We start from the raw sequence: 7,481 nt of genomic DNA on the forward strand, positions 1-7,481 counted from the left end.
TTTGTGAAAAGTGGCCCCAGGCTGACTGTATACGATTAGTTAGAATCAAAGCATAAAACTTACTGGTTAGTCTCTATGACTTATACAGAATTTGGGAATTTGGAAACTGCCTTGCGATCATTGACCTCGAACGTTCTTATTGGTTGACGGTTGGTATACGAATATCAGTTTTGACGCATCGATTCAACCCTCAATCATGAAAGACTCTTTACTCACTAGATGAATCCAGGCCAAATCGGACGACAAAACGGTTCCCGGATGAACGTATCGTTCCCCGACGCCTCATCGCCGTCATCATAATGGTAAAAGTCTAACACAGAGATACCATTATCAGATCTGTTGAACGAAACCAAGATTTTTTAAAGCGGTCACAAAACTGTGAACAGTTCAGATGTGAAGATGAAAACCTAAACCTTGTTCCCTAAGAGTATATATATATACACGATAATTCTGAAGATGTCGAATAAAAGATTTACAGTACAAAACCAGTGGGTTGTTTTCTTTATCTGTTCCATAATTGTTTCCTTCTCCGATAATTCATTATATACGACGTTAGGTACTTTTGTGACCAAAAACGTATGTTTGTTATATTTCATTCTTATACTCTACTGAGTCATTGCCTTCGACATTTTTCTGAGTGAAACTTGCAATGTGGCCTGTCATTTAAAATCTCATGTTATATGTGCTCACCTGTAGAAAAAAGCGTATTGTTCTTTGTAGCTTGTTCTTCCCAATCGATCACTGATGATCATGGAATAGGCATGGGGACTGGCGCTGTAGTGAAAATATCACTAGATTTGTTAAGTAGCTCTGCAAGTATAACCTGATCGATTATTGAAACGTGACTGCTTTTATCTCACTTTAATGTTTTAGAACAGAATAATTTAAACACCTTCATACAGTTAAGCCTTTGCTTTATCGACTATATCGTGGATGTAATGTTATAATCTGATGTCACACAAAGGTTTTTTGGTTTTTATTTAAAAACATTTATTTAATTGTATAATATACTGTGAGTTGTACACAAACAATGTGACCATTATATATCTCAAATGAATTTGGTTTTATATTAATTTATTTGATTGGTAAAATATAGAAATAAAGAATATTTCAGCTGTACGACGGCTGCCAACTTTCTGGTGGGAGGAAAACGAGCAGAGCCCGGGGCAAATCCACGACTATCAACAGGTTCCTGACAGACCTTCCCACATACGGCCTGAGAGGAAGCCAGCACTAAACTCAGAGACCGCACTGGTGATAGGTTCCTGAGTCATTGGGCTGAGCTGACGTGCTAACCACCTCAGATACGGAGGCCCCTCGTTTTGATATATCTTAGTTTAAAATGTCTATCAGTTTCTATGTGAGATTTGTTTATTACATATTACATACACAAACCTGTTAACTTCGTCCAAAAGTTTCAAAATGGCTGTGCCAGACTTGTCCCTGATCTCCTGGATCAGAAACGATGTCATAGCGACTCAGGATCTGGAGTGAAATGTTTGTCACAGATTTAAAAGAAATAATGATTTACATTGGTAGTTATGTTTACATCTCTACCCCTTCATATTGTATAGAATAAAAAACAACTGCACTGTAAAAGTGTGCTCCTTTTTGGCCTTGGTAAATGGACATAGTGATATATCTTTTGAACCCAAATGTCTTAGTCCAACATAAATGGGTCGCGGTGCCCAATGGGCTAATAATGTAACTGCCACTGAGTTCCTCTCCTTAATTAATAAAACATTAAATCAGCATGCAACTTATGCAACTTTTCAGTAATCTCTTTAACTGTCGATAACTTAAGATTGTGAAACAGGGTTTTCTTACTAATCAAAACATATCAAATATCAAACATTCCAACTTATACGAAGAGCGAAATAAAAACAACAAAAAATGACAAAATTATAAAAGACCCTACCTTTCCCAGAATAGACATCACCTCTGGTTTCGATGCTTTGGTTTGTCCATACGTTTGAATGTTGAAGGCACCCAGCTTCAGCGCACAAACTGGGCACACAAAAAGCACCAGAACGACTGTTGCAACACGATAAAACATGTCGGACCAATAAGTGATTCATTCTCTGCTTCTCAGCACCTATAAAGGTTCTTAAATTTACGGCAAACCATTTCGAAGTGTGAATGACCCTCGACATAAATTTCACACAGACAGTATGGATGTTAAAAACTTCGGTTTATATCAGACCACCACTGGAGAGCGAAAAATTTAGTCTTGTTATGAGCAAATGATGTATACATAAGAATTTTATCCTACCTTATATAGATAGCTAAGTGATAAAAATCTTGCCTAAGTCACTTCAATATTATTTCCATGCATGTTTAACACATGTAGATCATAAGTGGATCACGCATGGTATCATGTATGTCAAGAAAGCAACCAGCAGGTTTTAAAATACTGACTAGTGTATACACGGTTTCTCTACATAACAATACGTGTAACAATACTTGCTGAATTTTTAGCATTCAACCAATATATCCTTGTTATTTCGTAGATGGAATATCATTTTCATCTAGACTGTGAACTGCACGATGCTTTTGCCAGGAATCTGATGTTTAAAGGTGACAAAGGCTAAATATACCAGTGGCCTGTTTTACTGGCATCGTGCTAAACTAGTGCTTGACAATGGACTAATTTTATGAAATGTTAATACTGCACCAGGGAACCGAAATAAAAAATAATAACGTTCGTTTTGCATGCGATTTTGTACCTGAAGCAAGGTTTGTAATTAATCCCGAAAGTGCAGTATAATTAAAGACGTACAGTATAAAGAGTAAAATCAAAGCAGCGACGACAGCGTGATAGCCGGCAAATGATGACATATAGCCGGTGAAACACAGCCTCTTATCAATTTACCTCAGTCAGGGTTTATTCTAGCTGTTTACAGGATCAAATTCTACTGAATCATCACGAAGCATACAGATATCTCTTACAGAGGAAACTGTATACTATAATATGCTGTGAGCAGGAAATTTCTCAAAGCAGATTCAGCGTTATTCCCAATGAATGTCACAAGAATTAAACAATTTACAATGTAATATAAAGCTCTGAAAACTATTGTAAATGAATGTATAAGTCATTACACAAAAGTAAATAGGCCTAAATAAACATTCTTTCATGTGTGCAATGTCCACTGAAAATAATTCATATCCGCATGTCACAAGGTACACATTGTATTTTCTACTTCGTTCTACATCATTGCTTTATTTCAATAAGTTTCTAAAACTAGACAATTCATTTTCCATGCAGTATGATAGATCGATCTGGTAAACGGTTAAACGGAAGAGTAATCCAGAAGGAGTGCAGTTACTAAATACTATTTGCTATTAGTGTAGCGTTATAAACGCCAAACAAATGAACTTAGTTTCACTTATTATCACTTATTCTTCTTCTATGGGTTGTAACAAATTCCAAACTGAACATTAAAAACAGAATTTTACCCATTACTCATCTCTTGTTTGTTTTGGTCAATGTCAATACGTCGTACAGTATTCAACAAAAAATCAATGATCTTCGAGCTTTACTTGTGAGGTTTCCGAAGTATAGAGGACCTAAAAACATATATGCGAAAGATCATAAAAATTATCTTGTCTGCCCTTAGAGACTTCGGATCTTTCAGTGCTTATCACTTTGCTTGAGCTAGTAAAGAAACGGTGGTATGTACGATCCACTATATTAAAACCAATTCTACTCTAAAAAAAAGTCCATCAAAGTATATATAGGTGCTTATTGACCGGATAAAGCGCCTAAAATATTATATATGCCTGTAAGATTTATTACTGTCAAGTTGTTATAGAGGAGCTAATCAAGGCAACTATACGACCTGAACTCTTTTAAAACTTTATTTTCTCAAAGACAGGAGTTTATCTGTACTTTTCCTTCACACCGATACATTAAAACTTTACTGGATTCCGAAAATGCGAAATTCCCCATATAAAGCATGCTATTTTGCGGGATGGAGAAGCTGTAGCACCGAACTACGAAGGCCATGCCAGAATTACGATTATTTTTCAGACTTCATTGTTTTTGCAATTGTAAAAATTCAGGAGTCAATTCACATGTAACTCTAGCCGTCTCAGCGAAACTAGACGCTAAAATTACGTCTCCACATTGGATTTTTCTGCTCTCTATACTACTATTCCTCACAGATTTTATAGAATTTCATTATTAATTGTTCTGGTGTTTACTAAAAGTGACCATTAACGTCGACGGCAACAAAGCCTTCTCCAATTCCTCTACATACAAGGGTTAACATTCATGGGATGTCTTGTTGGTCATCGAGTTGCTTGAATTTCCTATTAGTAACATTGATGTTAAATTTGGCGAACAATTTATCAGTGGTGTATAGGTATTCCTATAGGTACAAATTACGTACACGACCCAACGCCTTTTCGACAGACCTATACTCTTACGAATGTAGATATGTTATTAAAGAGTAAAATTCGCCATGCTCGATCTTTCTCACTCACAAGATGGTATACGTTGGTGTTCTCCAAGCTTTAAACAACCCGTATATGTGTATAAAAGGATATACATACATCCACACTCACTGGAATGAAAGGAAACTACAATCTGTCCGTATTTCCTGCCATACTAACTTTATCACACTAATACACCAGACTCCTGTATATGGCGTATATCAACGTAAGAAAATAGTGGTTCAAGGATATTCCCTCTCGATGGGCGAGGCGCGGCGAGGATAGTACCAGTCGCGCACAAACGATGACCGTCTTCGCCCCCTCGTCTTGTGCCTCGCGGGTTCTAGGCCCGCGACACGAGGACGGTACCATTCGCGCTCAGTTTTCACCGTTCTCGAGTCGCAGTTCTCGGTCCGCGAGGCGTGGGTACAATTAGCTTTCGCAGTTTAATTCTCTCCTGACAACTGCCATGTTATTGCTTTAGTGCTTTGGCATTGCCTCTTTGCAAGTGCGATAATTTAGCTGAACACACTCAACTGCAGGGAATATATCATATTGACAACAGGACAATAACGTGCACATTCAGCACAGTACATAATGACAGCTTAGATGCCTTTTCCACTTTCAAAATAAATTTTAAAATCATCTTAGCAGATTAGCAGATCCATTTCTCAAAAATGCCAAAACCAACATTGGCAAACCTTTGTGTACTAATAATACGGCTGTTGAAATATTTTAATCGAGGAGTCAAACCGATCCTCGAGCAAGGTAAATGTGCGTGCCGCGGATGAAAAAATTCTTTCAACTATTTTACAATTCTTATTGACAATTTCTTATTGACAATTCGCACACAGTGCATACCTAACGTTAGGACGGACGCAGGCTCCATCAATTTCAGGAACTTGATGTTGACCAGACGTTTGTCTCTCAACATCACGAATGTCATTGTCTAATGTCGATACTAGCATTTCAAGGTATTTAAATGACCACTTTTTGTGTGAAAAAAGGAAAAATTTTATGTCATTCTCCTGCTGTTACGTGACTACTCTGTGCACGTTGGTGGCGTAGGATAAACGTTTACATGAATATAATGCGAATGGACCAGAATCCTGAATTATATGCACTCACAAAAGACAAAAGACTACAGTATGGGCAGTGAAACCAGAGTAGCCACGACACAGTGATGGATGGGAAATGGTCACATTTAACCGGTGAAACCCACGGTTTTGTCAATTTACCAGATGGTTTTATTGTAACTGATTATATAAATGCTTAAGAGGTTAGTACAATCTTATTAATTGCAATTATTCCATGTCACTGATGTAGAATTGTTCAGAATTTTGTGATGTTATCACATATAATAAACATCTACATGGAAAAAGTACAAAGGGACGTAGCCTAAACTGCCCATGCAATATAGATGGCGTGATAATCGATGCGAGAGTTTATGATGAATATAAACTTATAACCCCCGGCATCGCATGCTGTTATCTCATTTTATGGATCTGATTTATTATTTAGTGTCTGTACTATAACTTGGCATATATATTGAAACTAAGCTAGGCGTCGTGACGGACATTCGTACACACCAATAGTCAATTAACAACAATGAACGTTCCCGCCAATACTCGATCTAATTTTTATATACTCTTAAAATAATGAAAATTAACGCTAGGCACATACATTAAATCAATCTATACAAATTGCGTACTATGTTGGTTTAAAAGCTGTCGTCAATCAAGAATATGTATCTCAGTTGGACTTTGACTGGAACTTTACTGTTGGCATACAACGTGGTGATTTTGTTGAAAGGGATGCACATATGCCTAAATTTCCTTCCGTCCGAGTGATGTAGATTTACACAAAAATATATGAAGAAGGCTACCACAGATTCTGGACACATGTTTAATTATAAGAGAAATATACTGATATAAAAAATTAGAGTGAATCTAAGTTTCAAGTCCAGCATTCGTGAACCTTTCGTATACATAAAGGGAAGTTCCATGTCCGTAATAACAAGATAACCTAAATGTGGCGGCAGCAGTCAGCTTTACTGCCGTTTTGCTAGATGCGGGTGAAATGAAGACAAAATCCATCGGTTTTCTTACAGAAGCTGTATTATTCTCGTTGTTCTGTGAGACTACAAAGAGTTACAAACAGGTCAATCAGAATATATCATTCGATATAACATAAAATGCATTAACGTTCACAACGAAAAGAGCGCATTTAATGAATGCTTAACTTGTAACCCGTGAGTTTCACACTTGTATCCGTAGTGAACATTCCTCTTCCGGCCTACGTGGGAAGGTCTGCCAGCAACCTCTCTGGCTCTGTCCGGTTCCCTCCCAGCATAATGCTGGTCGTCATATGTATGAGTGAAATATTCTTGGGTACGGCGTAAAACACCAATGAAAAATAAATAAATAAAACGTAGTGAAGAGAAAAAACTGCACTGTATCCTAGGCTATTAATCATCATGGTTGACAATAAAATCAAACACAATATTATAACTCATATACTGATCACCTTTGAGCTCTCTTCACTTCAAAACAAACATCATTTGATCACTGCAAAACGACGAAGCAGACAATCTTGCGTCAGAAATTCTACTAAGGGGAGCTTAGTGTGCATGGCAAATCTATTTTATATACACTGCATACACATTTGTGTGCCGTTCACCACTCTAAACCACTAGTTCCCAAAGAAACATGTCAGAAATAATATGTAAAATTTATAGTAAATAATATATAATATCATTTTTCAGTGAAGACAGTCGATATTCTAGGCATGACATCCAATTCAAATTTCAAACATGTTGTCCGTTAATAATGTCCAGGTCAAGATCTACAGCATAGGGAGTAAACCAAGAGAAACGGAGATAGTATGATGATTGTTAAATGATTACACGTAACCGGTGAAGTACGGCCTCTTGTCACTTTACCCCAACTGTTCCTGTGAATGCTTAAATAGAATTAGACGTCCCCTATAGCACCATGACTTGAGCAGACTTAGATAAAGAATGCAGTGATGTTAACTGTAACTTAGTA

Source organism: Liolophura sinensis, chromosome 7 (genome assembly GCF_032854445.1).
Source record: "Liolophura sinensis isolate JHLJ2023 chromosome 7, CUHK_Ljap_v2, whole genome shotgun sequence".
NCBI classification, from domain to species: domain Eukaryota; kingdom Metazoa; phylum Mollusca; class Polyplacophora; order Chitonida; family Chitonidae; genus Liolophura; species Liolophura sinensis.